This window comes from Eschrichtius robustus, chromosome 1 (genome assembly GCF_028021215.1).
Source record: "Eschrichtius robustus isolate mEscRob2 chromosome 1, mEscRob2.pri, whole genome shotgun sequence".
Taxonomy (NCBI): domain Eukaryota; kingdom Metazoa; phylum Chordata; class Mammalia; order Artiodactyla; family Eschrichtiidae; genus Eschrichtius; species Eschrichtius robustus.
The window spans coordinates 175814580-175832053 of NC_090824.1; the positions used below are offsets into that span (position 1 = coordinate 175814580).

Here is a 17474-nt window from a genome sequence, read left to right on the forward strand (position 1 = left end):
TCTGGATATTTATTCAGCAGCTGATCTCTGTTTACTTTAGACACACATACACACATATACATATAGATATATATAAATTAAGCTTTTGACTATTACGAACCACTTAAAAACCCTAATTCACTGACCACCGTAAAATACCACTTCATTGTGGAAGGATCAACAAAGTACTTCGTAAAAGCCAAAGAACTAATAATTACACTTTCCTGGAGATATCGGTGAAAATCATCATAGTGTTGGCTACAAATTCCAGGATTCCAGTCTGATTCTTCATCTGTTGTTCCTTCCTTGTCTTTGTTTTGTCCATTTACTTCAACCCTTTTTTAAACCTACTTTTCCATGAGGTTCCATTAATCTGAAACTATTATCTGGTATTTAGTGATAAAGTTACGTCTTTGCTTCCTCTTTCTCTTGAACCGATTTTGCCTCACGAATTTTCCCAAACATTCTTAAGCAAGCCAAAGATATCAAGAAGAAAGCATTAGCCATCTTTTCACCTTTCTGTGAAGGAAGAAAACTACTCAGAGTAACAGGATACCAGATGTGAGAATCAATGACACAACTGGAAATCTTGGGCCCGTAACCCTGAATCCAACAGAGCCATAAAAGATTGCCAGTCCTCTGGAATGCCGGCAGCCTGGGTATTTTTTGAACAAACAGAGAGACAAATTAGGGGCTCTTGATCACTGCTGTTAATTTCATGGAGGTTAAGAGAGTCCCAATTTCCTGCAGTTCAGCAGGTTTAACTAAAGGAGGTGGTTATGGAATCACCATGATTTGTCAGGAGTTCTTACCCTTGGAAACACATTCTGTATATGTCTCTCTGCTGAATTAGCAGCTAGATGACTTCCAGATTTGTCCTTAGGGGGCCCCCTTCACCCTCTGAGCTTAGAACTCTTGGGCAGAAGCCTGGCTAAGAGCTGAGAATTCTCCAGAGAAAACTTCTTTGAGACCCCCATTCCTGGACCACGTAGATCTTTCAGACAAATCTATATTCCTCCACTAATCAGGAACAATCACCAAGAACTAGCATCATTTATGCGAGTATTTACCATGTGTGGACTTTTTGAAGATTTCCTTAACACAAGTGAAGGTAAGTAATTAATTCTGACTTGAGCCTCGAGGGATCACTGACTCATAAAGTCCGAGTTACAACCACTCTGACTTTTACTGATGGATGTGTCACTCTGCTATTTCCAGGCTGGGTTCAGAATTAGACAACAGCAGCTCAACATGCACCTGGGAAAATCTGTCTGGGGAACAGACCGAAAGGTCTAGTGTCCCCAGTGGTTCTATCACAGTAAGGAATAGAGTTACTGCAAAACCCCCTCCCCCAACAGGGCTGGCTCAGACATCAACTGACTTCCTATCCACAGCCATCCTGATTCCCTCCCCAGTTCGCCAGACTCGCCTGCCCTATCCCCTCACCCAATAGCATTTTGATGATTTGCCCAATGCATGCATCTGTCTGGTAGCCAAGCCACTGTCTCTCTTTCTAAAGGTCTAGTCACAGTGACGGGATCTGACATTTTGACATTTAGAAAGCAGAACTGGCATTTGTGTGCTTAACCTCACACGTTGTTCAATAAAGCCTCAAGCTCAGGGGGTGCCTTCTAAAGGCAAAAGGTAGCATTTTACTGCTGAGCTGCCCAGAATCTTTTCCCCTTCTGTAACAGTAATAGGCAATCATCATGAAATGAAGAAAATACACAAAAATGGTAAAACACTCCTCGTAGTTCCACCGATAGAAGCAAATCGCAGTTACTATTTTGATGGATTTTCTCTAGTCTATTTTAATTAATGGGTTTTGTGGTTTTGTTTTATATGCTGTGCTCATACTGTGTGTAAGAGATTGTATCTGACTTTTAATTTAACATTTTACCAAAAAAAAATTATCCAAGCTACTATGTCATCTCTGTAAGCATCCTTTTAATTCTTGCATGATAGCCCACTGAGGGACAGCTCTATTATCTGCTTTACTAAAGTCTTATAGTTCCACATTTAGATTGTGTCTAGTTTTTCCATAATAGAAATAATGCTGTGATAAGCTCCTTTTACATTTTTTTTTTCATTTAGGAAGATTGCATCAAACTAGATCACCAGAGAATTCCAATATTACTAGATCAAACAATATTACTATTTGCAAGGTCATACACACTTAAAGAAAATAACAAAATGCGAAGGCAAAGACTTAAGGAAAATATCTACAGTAAATGCAACAGAAAATAAGTGAGCATCATTCTTACATAATAAGCATACACAAATGTGTAGGAAAAAAACCCCCCAAAACCACTACCCATGACCCAACTAAATACGTGGCAATGACACAAACTATACAAAATACAAAAAACATACTTGTAACTAGTTTGTAGGAAAATATTCAGCCTTGTGAGCAATTTAAGATATGCAAAACAAAGCAGGATACTATATGATTACATTTATATGACATTCTTGAAAAGACAAAACTATATGGAGAAAAAAATCAGTGGTTACCAGTGGTTTGGGTAGGGCACAGGGTATGATTATAAAAGGGTGACATGGGCAGGTTTTGGGGGAAGATCTAACTGTTCTATAGCCTGATTGCGGTGCTAGTTACCGAAATCTAGACTTAAATTCACAGAATGATACACCCAAAACAAAGGTCAATTTTGCCATATGATAATTTAAAAACCAAAATAAAGAAATACGCCATTGGCATTTCAAGGCATAGATTATAAATTCAGAGGTTATATAAAGAATATACATTAGGAAACTGAGAATTCATATAATAAAATATTAAACTAAAATCTGAAGTAATCCAGCATAGTTTCAATTTACTAAAGGGAAATGGCTAGAGCCTTAAGAAAACATCTTTTACTCTGTAGTATTTAAGCTCTCCTGAAAGTTTGCATTTTGGTGCAAATAGCTGAGAAAAAAATAACATTGGAACTTGATAATGCATTTTCTTTGAGGATCCATTAATATTCAATTTAAAGTATAATAAAATATTTAAAATAAAACACAATAATATTATTTTACCTGTGCAATTAGCAAATAGTTTAGAAATGCTCTTACCTAACAATGGCAAGGACAACATGAATCATACACTTCCATACAATGCTGTTCTGAGCGTAAATTTGTTGAACACTCATATGTGTACGTATCAATATATGTTTGTGTATATATGCAAATCTCAAGAGCCAAGAAGATGCGTAATAGGCACGTGAGGATGAAATTAACATAATAGATTTTTGTGGGCTGGTTTTTTGTGCGCAGAGCTGATGGTAAAGGAGAAGGGGTGCTAAAATAGAAAGGAATCGCATCTAGCAGGACTGTCTTCCCCCAGTCTCTCTGTGGAGTGTAAATTTCATAACTCTTTATTGCCAATCACAGTAGTCTTGCCCTCTACAACAAACAGTGTGTGCAGTAAGACTGACGGGCCAGCTCAGGCTGTTCTGGCAACACACGGGTCCCTCTACGGACCGCTCGTCTGAGGAATAAAAGCACACATCCAGTCTCTCCTGGACAGCTCCTGGGGACCCCCAACCTGCCAGGTGCGAAAGGAACTCACTGTCTTGCCCTTGGAATCTTCCTCTTCTTCTGTTTTACCAGCTCAGTGACTGGTATCATGACTCCCAGCCTAGCACCCTGCTTAGACATCACCCTTCCTCTCATCCACTGCAACCAACCTGCCCTTCTCCTTCCCCATCGCCTCTCCTCCTTCCCTGGGGTCTTGGCTGGATTCTGCATCATCCCTCGTGGGACCCATCATAGCAGCTTACCTGTCTCTCTCCCCAGTCCTGTCACCTCTCACTCCCAGTCCCAAAGGATCTTCCCTAGGATCATGCAGAACTACTGCCATGTCTCCAACTTGTCATGCTGTTTCGGAGCTCCAGGCTCTTAGCAATACTGCTGCCTCTCCCTGGACCGCCTTCCTATCTCACTCCATCCTCCACCTGCCCCACCCCCGCTTCCTCATCTTCCACGCTCCTCTCAGTCTGTACCTCCTCTGTGAAGCTCTTCTTCCCTCACCTCCATCAGCCTCCCTTGATGCATCTTGGTGGAATTTACTCAGCGCCCCCCCAGCCCCCCATGGCTCCCCGGGTACCCTGCGAGACAGCACCTGTCATATTTGTTCGCCTCACCTTTGCCATTTCAAAAGTCTGAGTGGGGTAGATCCTGTACCTCCCATTCTCTGTCTTTGTCTTCCGCTCTTAGCCCCCAAATTTGGGGCACGTAGTAGGGCCCCACCAGGATTTCTCCTACATAATCCTTGAAGAGGGTGGGATCTACTCATATCCCCAGAAGACGGGTGGGACTCAACCTATAGAAGTCTCTCTGGTTTCATCTGCAGTATGTCTAGCAAAAACCCTCCAGACTGAGTGCATGCAGGTGCCTTACTTACCGGACTCCAGCTGTGATGAGGGGTCTCCTCTATTACCACGTTCCTCTGGGGAATGTGGGGCTGGGGAGGAGACCAAATGCTCACACAGCCATACTTCACTATAACGCTTTATTCGATGTATTAGTACCTGTTGGTCTTCCCAAACAAGACTTCGGGCTCTGAGAGCAGAGTCCATGTCTTAATCATCTATGTACCTCCAGGGTTAATCCCTCTGTCTGATATTGAGTTGATGCTCAATGCCTTTCTGCTAAGGAACTTAATTTTCAAAAGCAACATTTTACATCATCTTTTAATCTTCATGCATTTCTTTTACCTGCAAGGGTATTCTATGGTCCGATTAGGTGGCAGACAGTTACAGAGGAAATCAATACAAAGGAAACATCCAGGCATTGTTACAGGCAGAGAATCGATGATGCCATCATGAGCTCAACTGCAGGAATTATTTAACCTCTCTGCTTTCTCATTTGGAAAATGGTGATAATACTATTACTTGTCTCAAAGGGCTATGAGGATGAAATGGGAAAACACATGGAGGTGCTCAGAACAGGGCTGGCACATAGTAAACTCTCAAAGAAATGTTAGTTATTATTATTATTATTATTATTGTAACTGATATACTTTCTAGTGTACTTTATGGTCATTATTAGTATGTACCAAAAAAGGGTAGGAAGAGAATGGAAACAGTCTTTTAGGAGCATATCTGGGCTGAATTATGTGACCTTCCTCTGTGCTCTGCCACCGAGCTCCCATAAAACCCTCCACGTATCTCTCCTACAGCACTTATTTTCCCCTAATGGAGTCCTCACGATGCTGGCACTCATCACAATGAACTATCAGTGTGTCCATCCAATCTTCTGCGCTTCTGCCATCCCAACTGCGAAATGCCATCCTAATGTGTACTTTAAATTTGTGGAGGATCTTTACCCTTACAGCTCAATGTTTTCACCTTTAAGTGTGATCTCATTTCTCTTTGGCAGGTAGTGACAATGCAGGGAGATGGTCAAGTAGGGGGACATAGTAGGGCCCCACCAGGATTTCTCCTACATAATCACTGCTCAGTGGCATGCTTGAGGTCATATGCCATTAAGTACTGAATGGAGAATTCTGGTCTCTTGCCTCCCTGGTGCTGACTGACCTACTTATCTAGACTGACTCACCTGCCACAATTCAAAGCCACCAAATACTTTCATGGTGACCTGAAGGACTGCCACCACCTAACAAAAGCGGATGGGGGAAAATTCCATAGAAACAGAAAGCAAGAGAAGTTCTCTATACTCTCATCAGCTAAAACATATCACAACTTCTCTTACCTCTGCAGCAAGTGAACTAAGAATGAGCATACTTCTTTATTTTAAAAAAATCTGGATGGCATTTTTATCGCTATAATTTAGCTGGAGGTGTCTTAGGGACACAGGGGGAGTCTCAAAGAAAATACAGAAAACACAAATGAATCAACAGTAAGCTTGGGGATGAGGGAAAAAAACATTCAATGGGTTCCAAACGCATCAGCTCAGCCAAAATTTGGTAAATCAAACATCAGGCAAATTTTGGCAAATTAAGCTTATAGCTTTCACATTTAGAGATGGAAAGGTTTCTTAGGTAAAAGTGGCAGCTGAATAAAATGACTTACTGTTGTAGAAAAAAAGCTATAATAAAAAAATTAATTTGCCTTGCAATGTGCACGGAAGAAAGACTGTAACCAGCTGGGAAGTGTTTTATCCCCTTGCTAAGATGTCTACAAAGTAGTACAATAAAGTCAGACTAAATATTAGCCTCTCACCCCTAAATATGGTCTCAAAAGTGAATTAAAATAATAAGTATGAAATGAAGATAATATTTTAAAATAACCCTGACCATATATGCTACATGACAAAAGGAAAGAGGCCTAACCTTCAACTAGTAAGGAAGGGGGATTTGTGACAGAGCTAGTAATGCCCTCCTACCTGCGAACGTCAACAAGACTCCCCCCAACCCCAGTTATGGACTGAATTGTGTCCCCAGCAATTCATATGTTCAGGCCGTAAGCCCCCATGGGACTGTATTTGGAGGTGGAGCCTTTAGGGAGGTAATTACGGTTAAATGAGGTCATAAGGGTGGGGCCCTGATCCATTAGGACAGTGTCCTTATAAGAAGAGGAAGAGACACCAGAGCTCTCTTTCTTTCTTTGCCACATGAAGACACGGCGGGAAGATGCCATCGACACACCTCGAAGAGGGCTTTCGTCAGAAACCAGCCTTGAAGGCACCTTGATCTCAGCCTTCCAGCCTCCAGAACAGGGAGAAAACAAACTTCTGCCATTTAAGCCCCTCAGTCTGTGGTATTCTGTCCTGGCAGCCTGAGCAGACTAATAGAACATATCCCTTCTCCCACCAAAAAAAAAAAAAAAAAGTGTAGAAATAAAACAAATATTGAAATATAGGAAAGAAAAAACCTGGGATGGCATTATTAATATTCTGACACTAATTTTAATGTGTGATATGAACAGACAGTCCCACGAAAACACAGCTCTGATCACATTATACAAATACTCAACTGTCCACATCCTTGCTGAATTAAATCATGACTCAATCTGTTATTTAAAAGCTTCCTTGTGTTGGCATCAACGTACCGACCACGCACCACACACCACACAACTCAGCCTGTTTTCTGAATACACCCCGACAATCCATCTCGATGGCTCTGTTTACACCTTCCTTCTGCTTGGATGCTCTACCAGCTCCACGCATACACAGTTGCCATCCCTCAATCTTTCTCATCTTTCAAGGACCTCACTTCTGTACTACCTCATCCAGAAATCCTTTCCTGCTCCCCATGAGAAGAGGAGCGATTTATCTGACAGATGAGTTTTAGAAGAATAAACTATGCTTGCCCAGTCCAGCCCCCTCCTCTCTTTTGGGGGGATCTACCGACTTTCAGAGACCATGTTTCTCCACTCCCCTCTGCCATGCCATAAGCGGGGCGGGGCTAATCTGCCAGTCCTGGGAGGCCAGCCTTTGTCCAGTACTGCCTATGACACTATGAACAACGACCAACGGATTTGCTTGGACACTTTGGCCATATCCACCAATCCAGCCTTTATCACTAGTCAAGTTGATTTTTTTCTTCTCCATCTCCCTGACTCCTGATCTTTCTGTCCATTTGTTCCAAGCACATGCGTAGCCTAGATGGTTATTTATTAGGTCTCCTGCAGTTCACAAAACTTTGCAAAAAGCTTTCCGTAGCTTGCGTTATTCAACCTTCTCACCAAGCCCGTGAGATAGGTATAATTAGCTCCATTCTACAGATAAGAAAGCTGAGGCCTAAGTGGGTAAGCAGCTTGCTGAAGGTCACACAGCTAGTAAGCAACAGAACCTGGATTCCAGCCTTGGTTGTTAAGTGCCTCCACTCAAACTAGTCAATGATTCCTTGTTAGAAAACAGCTTTTTAAGGTTAGGCCAGGGAGGAAGTGAAAGCATGGAGAGTTCTCCATAGATTGTTTCCATCTGTTCAACCAGTTCCTAATTAGCAAGGACCCATGACAGCTGTCAGACAGGCTTTCCCAGCAGCCTCTGTACTGCCGACTTGCTCAGTTACCTTGGGTACCAATTTGACGTTTCTTTTTGTCAGAACCTGTGGTTTAATGATCGTTCTACTCCATGGCTATAATTTGAAGAGTTAAAGAGTGGGTAATATAAACGGAGTTGAAGTTTCTTGGAAGAGCTTAAGCTCTCTTTCAGAAGTGAGGTCAAAGCTGCTGACCTGGGTAATTTTCCCAGGGGGTCATAAGTGTGTACTGTCTACCTCTGAGCCTTCTCCATTCATGCCTTTACTGGTGGCTGGCTGGTATCAGTTAGGATTCCTGGGGCCAAAGTCTAGAGCAGACAATGCTCACTGCTTTGTACGAAGTCGGTCTCCTCAGCACTACTTTCTACCCAGGGTAGGGTAACCACTTACCGAGTCCAAAGATGCTGCCTGGTACAGGAAGCAAATTTAATGATGGGTCTGTTCACTGTGTCAAATTTTACTCTTAAAAGACACTCTTCACCACACAAAAAAAGGTGACTATGTGAAATGACGGATATGTTAATTAGCTTGATTGTGGTGATTATTTCAGTGTATACGTTTATCAAGTCATCCGATCGTACACCTTAAATATATATCCAACTTTTAATTGTCAATTATATCTCAATAAAGTTGCGGGGAAAGAGACAATTTTCTCAGTGACTCTACCGTCTTATTAACTCAGTAGCTCTAATGAGACACAGGATACTTTGGAATCTTCCTAATGCATCAGAGGAAGAGTTCTGCCTGTCAGGTGCTCAGGTAGGAAAAACACCCCACCTGAATGGATGTGGGGCGTCCAATCAGAGGCAGGGCCCAGTGTGCCCCGGTCAAAGGACATCTTGACTGAGACGGTCCCTGTTGAAGTCCCTGGCCACATGGTCCCTTTTCCCTGGCCTGGCATGGCAGTATACCATGAGGAAGGAGAGGACACAGGCAGGCGCTCACAGGCGTGTCAACGAGACGGGCGCGGTACAAACACCAGCCTTCCCCAACTGCATAGTCATAGACAAGTGACCTAATCTCTGTGCGACTATGTTTCTATTTCTGCAACATGGGGAAAATAACAGACCCACTTCATAGAGTTGTCGGGAGGATTGAATGAATTAACCATTAAATGAAATGCTTACAACAGTGTTTGGTGGAAAAGGTAGCTATAACATCATATAGGACTTTTCCAAAGTAACCTCAGAAATTCTCCCTGATGAAATTAACTACCGATGATGAAAACTGACTCAGTGGATTATCTGACATGGCCTAGAACTCACCTAAACTACTGGCTAAGGAAATGAAGTGACATGTACATTTGTTTTTTTGCCATCGCTCACTAAGTATTTGCTAAACCTGCCTCCTAGGTATAAAGCCTGGTGCTGGATGCAAAAATGTGACAGGGTCCCTGTTCTAAATAAGCCTTGGGACCTCAGAATGAAGCAGACCCCTGCCTAGAGGGGAACAGAGAAGAGGTTCTGACAGCCCGGACTCCACTTTCTCGCTGTTCATCCTGCGAGTGAAATGACGTGGCCCGTCAGTGTGGACTCAACATTGAGACAGAGAAAACAAGAATTGCAAAGCGGGCTGTCACTTGTGGGTACGGCGGGAGCGAAACACCCCTGTCCCCCGAGTGGTGTTCAAACACCACACCCCACTCCCTCCCGAGGGCGTGTGACACTTTTCAAAGAAAATACAGTATTTGGTAGTATCGCCATAGCAAGTGGAAATAGCAATGTTCAGTCCAAAGATGAACTAATAGTTTTGTGAAGAATAACACACACACAGCCCTGCATGTGCCAGCACGACAGGCACTGCTGTCGAAGTTACTGCTGGAGATAAAGGGAAAGGGAGACTAGGGGCGGAGACCAGGAGGAGGAGGAGGAGGCCGAGCGGGGCTCAGACGCTCCAGGATGGATGTGTGCGCGCAGGTCTAGGTGAACCACCCACGTCTCTCATTGCCCACGAATGTCCCCACCTTAGAAATGAGTGATTTGTAAAAGCCTGTTTGCGATCAGAGCTTAGAATCCATGGAAACTGAAATTAGACACTATTTAGGTACCTAGACAAGCCCATGAACAACCCATTCATCTGTTAATCCAGAATGAAATCAAGAGGATGAAACTAAGCACCTTTTCGTCACTGTTCCGGTTTAGGAGGTCCTCCCCTGGTTTTTCTTCCTGTGACCTTTCAGGTTTATTGTGGGTTTAGTAGCCCATCTGGGGTCTAATTTCTCAATTTAAAGACCACAGATGACTCTGAATCTCAGGAAACACTGGTTGAACGGGTGAGGCGAGAACATGTATATTCTCGGCCACAACTGCAGTTGACACCCGTCACCTGTGAGATGGGAACCCCCGAGCCCAACGGTTCTCAAAGTGTCGTCCTGGGGGACCACCAGCATCACACCAGCACCGCTTTAGACATGCAAACCCGCCAGCCCCACCCGGACCCGCTGAATTAGAAATTATGGAAGCAGGTGTCTGCAATCTGGGTTTCAATAGGCCCTCCGCTGACTCGCTGCCCATCTAAGTTCTAGAAGCACTGCCCTGGAATAAAGGCCTCAAGACCAAGCTGTGTATTTCTCATCTTTATTTGCCTGGCGTCTAGCACAGTGCCTGGCACTGAGGTGGTTCTAAATCACTGGTTCTCAACCAGGGCAACCTTGCCTCTAGGGGACATTTGGCAATGTCTGGAGACACTGTTGGTTGTCACAAATGGGTGGAGAGGGTGGGACCAGCATTGGGTAGATTGAGGCCAGAGATACTGCAAACAACCTACAATGCACAGGACAGCTGCCCACAATGAACACATCAATGGTGCTGAGGCTGAGAAGCTCTGTTCTACATAAATACGTTAAATGTGGTGATGCCAAGAGAATTCCCCCCTATTCATTCCTCCCTGTCTCTCATCATTTCCCCATGCTTAGTGAATTCTAGCGCCGCAACAAGAAGGGAATTCGGAGACTTGGGGGAACGCGTCTCTCTTTTCCATACTGCCTTCTCATTCGGCCGCCACGATTAGCACAGTAACTGACATGTAATATGTTCACTGCAGGTGTCTTTTGAATACGTACACGGATACATCGGCTATGAATGAATCAATCTGTGAACAAATCAGTTAGTTGATCTGTTCATTTTTCTTTTTTCTTTTTGAGAGCTGAAAGTGCCTTTAGTGATCAAACTGTCTGCTGCCTCTTGTAACAGCTGAGGAAATTGAGGGTCAGAGAAATTAAAGCAAGTGATCAAATCTACCTAATTGGTGGAAGAAATGTTACCAGGACTCAGGTCTCCTAGGTCCTTATTTATTCATCTTTCCACTGTGCTCTTCTTTGATTGTAGATATCCCTCAGTGAGGAATATGATTTGAACAAATGACTAGATTTTCTCCTACAGAAAATATTAGTACTGCCTGCACCACCCGATGCCCGATCGGACTTAATATTTGTGACGTGTCCTAATTTTGCTAATTTTGGACAGTGCAGCATCCTCACGTGCAGTAGCGAGCATTCAGTGAGTGAGTGCAACTAGCTAACTGCTGATTATTCATATTCCAAGGGGGGCCTTTCTGTATTCATCATACACACATAAAATATGAAGACATTAAAAACTTTGTTTCTTTGAAGAAAAAGAATGGTAAAAAGAAACAGAAGTACTTGATTATGCAGCAGACCTACTGAAAATGCCAAGCTTTGGGCTTCCCCGGTGGCGCAGTGGTTAAGAATCCTCCTGCTGACGCAGGGGACAAGGGTTCAAGCCCTGGTCCGGGAAGTTCCCACATGCGGCGGAGCAGTGAAGCCCGTGCGCCACAACTACTGAGCCTGCGCTCTAGAGCCCGCGAGCCACAACTACGGACGCCCGGGTGCCTAGAGCCCGTGCTCCGCAACAAGAGAAGCCACCGCAATGAGAAGCCCGCACACCACAATGAAGACCCAACATAGCCAAAAATAAATAAATAAAATAAATAAATAAATGAAAATGCCAAGCTTTGACTTTACTTGAATTTTCAGTGAGCTAACAAGATTATTTTGTGATCAGAGCTATTGTGTGAAATATGCTTCAGCCTATTCTTACAACAATCTCTTAAGAGGACAGTGCAATATTTCATAAATACACTTTCACTGTTCTGCAAAGTAGGAGGTAGGTGGACTGAATAAGTATCTTCATTTTGACAAAGAATCCACTACAGATTAGTGGCAAATAACTAATGGGCATAGAGCACTGACAGTTTACACACAGCTTTTCAAAGATGACATTAAGAAAGAGGTTGCTAGTCTTAAAAGATATTGGAAATTGTTTTTTTTTTTTAATTGGTCCTTCATCACAGTTTTTTTTTTTTTTTGGTGTAAATTTATTTATTTATCTATTTATTTATTATTGGCTGCGTTGCTGCACGCGGGCTTTCTCTAGTTGCAGCGAGCGGGGGCTACTCTTCATTGCGGTGCGTGGGTTTCTCATTGTGGTGGCTTCTCTTGTTGCAGAGCACGGGCTCTAGGCGCACGGGCTTCAGTACTTGTGGCCCGCAGGCTCTAGAGCACAGGCTCAGTAGTTGTGGTGCACGGGCTTAGTTGCTCCGCGGCATGTGGGATCTGCCTGGACCAGGACTCGAACCCATGTCCCCTGCATCGGCAGGCGGATTCTTAACCACTGCGCCACCAGGGAAGTCCCCTTCATCACAGTTTGAGAAGCATTGTTCTCTGGTGCCTACTTGTAACACAATATTTGAGAAATGCAATCTCTTCTAGTTTTCTATTTAGCTTTCTATACTCTCCCCTTGGAGGTAAGCTCTGCGATTTCAGGAGTAATGTCTAGTTTTTGTTTTTTTAATAGACTTCATTTTTTTAAACAGCAGTCTTAGAGCCACAGCAAAATTCAGCAGACGGGACAGAGATTTCCCGTACACTTGCTGTTCCACCCGTACACAACATCCCCCGTCATCAACAGCCCCAACGAGATGGTACATTTGTTACCTACACAGACACGTCACCATCACCCAGAGTCTACAGTTTACATGAGGGTTCACTCTTGGTGCTGTCATTCTATGAGTTTGGACAAATACATAATGACATGTATCCACCACTCTTGTATCAGACTAAATATAGATTCACTGCTCTAAAAATCCTGTGCTCCACCGATTCATCCTTCTCCCGCCCCAGCCCTACTAGATATGAAAATAAAGATGCAATAATGGAAATAGTGTGGTGCTGGCAGCAGCAGAGTTGGATAGATCACCAGAACAAAATCAAATGTTTTGAAACAGGTCCAAATACTTATGAAAGCTTATGTACAACGATGACAGTAAAGTCCGGGGAAAAGGAAAGATTGTTTAATAAATGGACTGTGCCCATCGGCTAAAACTTACATTAAAGCTGACATCAAAATACAATTCAGATAGATTGATGACATTAACATAGAAATAAAAACCTCTAAACTACTAAAGGTACTAGATATGTAGATTAATGATGATATCCTTTTGGAATCAGGAAAGATTTCTCAAGTATACCATAGACAAGCTCCATAAAGGAACACATTTCTATCCTATTTTACTAAAAACTTATATGTGTTAAACATTATCAAAGTATAAGACAAATGACAAACTAGGAGACATGATTGTAAAGTATGTGGCAAAATATTTGACAAATATGTGAAGAGCTCTTAAATATCAATAAGAAGGTCAAGCCTAATAGTTAAATATTATTTGCCCAATTAAAAAATAGGCAAAGGTTAAGAGCACACCTTTTACAAAATGAATATTATAAAGGGAAAAAAAAACCATGAAAAAAGTTCAATTTCACTAGAACGTAAAGAAATGTAAATTAGCCAGTTCCATAATCCCTTTTCTGCAATTCCAAAATCCAAAAGCTCTGAAAATAGGAAAAAAATGGTTCTGTAGTGCAAACTAATTTTGTAGCAAAATCTGAAATGGGTTATTTATGGTCTATTTAATCCCACTGAAGATAACTGTTAACACCTTACCCCCCAATGCATAGCTTACTAGGAATATTTTGTACTATACAGTGTATAACTTTATTACCTTTATAAAATATGAATTATAAAATAGATTTGGCTGTAATAGTTTGGATAAGGGACCTATAAAGTCTTTATGGAAGAAAATATGTATTAAATGACTTTAAAATAATAAGGCAAGTATATGAAGGTATATAAACAAGAATGCCCACTGCAGCACTGGTTAATAATAGCAAAATTGGAAACAGCCTCAATGTCCCAAAATAAGGTATTATTTAAATATATTATGACACATAACTACAGTGTAATATTTTACAACCAGTAGATTATTATTCACTCAATTTACAGGATGCAGTTAAGTTAAAAAGAGATACTAACCACAGTGTATATAATAGGCTCTCATTTAAAAAGATAAATTTACATGCATAAATTTTAATGGGAAAAAATTTGGATCAAAAGTGCTATCTCTGGCTGGATTGGATTTTAGGTGATTCTATTTTATTTAAAAAATTCTTAAATTATTTATTTCTATTTTTTATTTATTTTTGGCTGCGTTGGGTCTTCATTGCTGCACGCGGGCTTCCTCTAGTTTCAGTGAGCAGGGGCTACTCTTCTTGCGGCGCGCGGGCTTCTCATTGCAGTGGCTTCTCTTGTTGCAGAGCATGGGCTCTAGGCACGCGGGCTTCAGTAGTTGTGGCACATGGGCTTCAGTAGTTGTGGCTTGCGGGCTCTAGAGCGCAGGCTCAGTAGTTGTGGTGCACGGGCTTAGTTGCTCCGCAGCATGTGGGATCTTCCTGGACCAGGGCTCGAACCCATGTCTCCTGCATTGGCAGGCGGATTCTTAACCACTGCACCACCAGGGAAGCCCTTAGGTGATTTTAAATGGTTATTTTTTCAGAGGTTTACAATACTAATTTTTTTACAAAATGATCCTATATAACAAAAAGGAGAAAATTCATTTTCATTTTTCACACCTAACAGTTTTGTGCAGTAGGATGGACAGTTCCCATTATAGTGAAAGGAGAAATGGATACCTGCAGCAGTGGGGGCTTTTCTCAAGGCTATAGAACTTGTAAGTGACACAGCCTAAGTCTCCTGATTCCAAATCTAGTCCCTTTCCACTGCAAGGCCACTGGGTGCCAGGCCCCGGGGTACCACCTAGCACGCATTCAGATGCCTAGCTTTGATAACATTTGGTAATTTAACAAGTCACTCTTAATATCAATTCCTGGGAGTTTAGTATGTGGAAAGTACTGGGGGGGTGGTTCTTAGACATCAAAGCCACAGTTCTTTTCTTTTTCAAATATTTATTTATTTTTGGCTGTGTTGGGTCTTCGTTTCTGTGCAAGGGCTTTCTCCAGTTGCGGCGAGCGGGGGCCACTCTTCATCGCGGTGCGCGGGCCTCTCACTATCGCGGCCTCTCTTGTTGCGGAGCACAGGCTCCAGACGCGCAGGCTCAGTAGTTGTGGCTCACGGGCCTAGTTGCTCCGCGGCATGTGGGATCTTCCCAGACCAGGGCTCGAACCCGTGTCCTCTGCACCGGCAGGCAGATTCTCAACCACTGCGCCACCAGGGAAGCCCAAAGCCACAGTTCTTGATTTCAAGAATCCTTCAATCCTTATCATAGGAGATTCCGATTTAGGAAACAGCAGCAGTCCACAACTTCACTAACAGGTAGTTTAGATCAGAGCATATTTTTTTTCCATAGAAATGTTACCCATGATGTTGAATCGACATACGCACATTTTGGGAAGGACTAAATGGTACTATGAAACCACCTACAATGGATTTATAATAGATTTACTAGGAACTGCTTCCCAAAGTCCCATTTGGGACACACCCTGGGACAGAGGATTCAGAGATTCCTCTTCCTATGGAGTTGTGGGATCAGATCAGGTCCTCCCCCAGCTCCAGGTCACGCGAAGGGCTTCCATGGCCAAGGGTAGTGGGAAGTAAGGGCCTGGGGGTAAGGGCTCTGGGGAGGGAGGCAGGAGTGGGGGAGATACGCCCACCGGTGATGCTGAGCATGGAGAGTAGAGGTGAAGCAGGAAAAGGTGACAGAGGGCAGCAGAGACTGGGGTGGGTGGGGCGGTGGAGACACAGGTGTGGCTGGAGAGTGATGCCAGGGAAGGTGAAGCAGGAGAACAGCAGGATGAGGGGGAGAAGAGGAAGCGTGCAACTGGTGGTCTCCAACAGAGGGCATCTGAAGGTCGGGGCAGCCTATGGCAGACGCCTCACCACTGGCACAATTTCCTGCGGGTGGATGTGCCCAATGGCCGGCGAGTCCAGCTGATGAGTAACCTCCAGGTTGGGCCCACCTGCCTCCTGCCACCGGCTAGAACCTGGAGGTGGTGGCACTGAATCACCGTGACGATGCCCTGGACCACCTGAGCCTGGATGTGCAGGCAGAAGAGGACTGGAGGCCTGTGACCGCAGCCGAACACATAGACTAACGGGTACCACACTTCACAAGACTAGTAAGGAACAAATAAGAATATAACTGATGAGGTTTCCTGAATGATAGAAGGATTGTCCTGATAACAAAATAGAATTTTTTTATTCTACTCTAAAAAGTCCTCCTCCTCCTCTCCTCCCCCTTCTTCTGGCCCCTGCCCCTGCCCCCCAGACTGACCAGCCAATTCTCCCTGTCCTGTTCACAGGAAAAAAGAAAAAAAAAGGATGTGACAATGGTAACCAAATGGGGCATCCGGTGTCAATGTCCTGCTCTCATCCCGCATCTGACAGCACAAAACAAACCCGAACCATCTTCTGAACACAGATATTTTCCTGAGGTTTAAAAATTTGAAATTCAAAGTTGTCCAGGTAAAAGCTCTGGGAGAGAAAGAGGAAGGAAACGTGTAGTGTCCCTAAGTCTCTCTGTCATGCTCTTGGGCTGCAAGAAGGAAAAGGCTGAACTCAGGCACCAACTTGCCCTCCTTGAAACAAAACCTACAATATCTTGGAAAAATATGCCCGTTCCTAATTCTCAACATCTCCCAAGCTGACCACTCCGAGGGGAGTGAGCCCTGGTCAGGCTGCTGCTGGAACAAGCTCGTGATGCCTAAGAGACAGAGAAAGGCAGGGGCTGAAGTTCCTGGGCGTGGACCAGTGGACATGGGAGAATAGGACCAAGTGCTCTCCCTGGATCTTCACTGTGGACATTTGTGATTGGCTGGATGGAAGTGGGAGATTCCCTTTCTTACTTCTGTTCGTTTTTAAAAGTAACATCTCATCTTGTTCTAAAAAGAATGGAGAGCAATAAGCTATTTTGTTAGTCTGTGCCTCAGTTTACCTCTTAGGGAAATCAATGAGAAGAAGGAATAGCAAAATCTGACATTAATTAGAAGTCCTTTTTACATATGTTTCCTCCATTTTCATGCCATGGTCTTGTGAGATATCCAAGGTGATACTCTCATCCATATTTTACAGGTAGGGAAACAGGCTCAGAGAGGTGAGGACATGCATCCAAGGTTGCACAGCTAATGGTGGTGGAGCGGGGACCGGACTCCAGTGCCACAGATACCAACCTGTGGGGTCTCTGCTGTAACATTCTCTTCCTTTCTGGGGTCTGGAGTCTGTTCTGAAAGCACACAGAGCAC

The 17474-nt window shown here is 43.5% G+C and overlaps 1 protein-coding gene across 1 annotated transcript in view; it reads right to left on the reverse strand.

Annotated features, from left to right (window-relative positions):
- Positions 1-17474, reverse strand: part of PRKCQ (protein kinase C theta) — a 156540-nt gene that overhangs the window by 110641 nt on the left and 28425 nt on the right. The window lies entirely within an intron of this gene.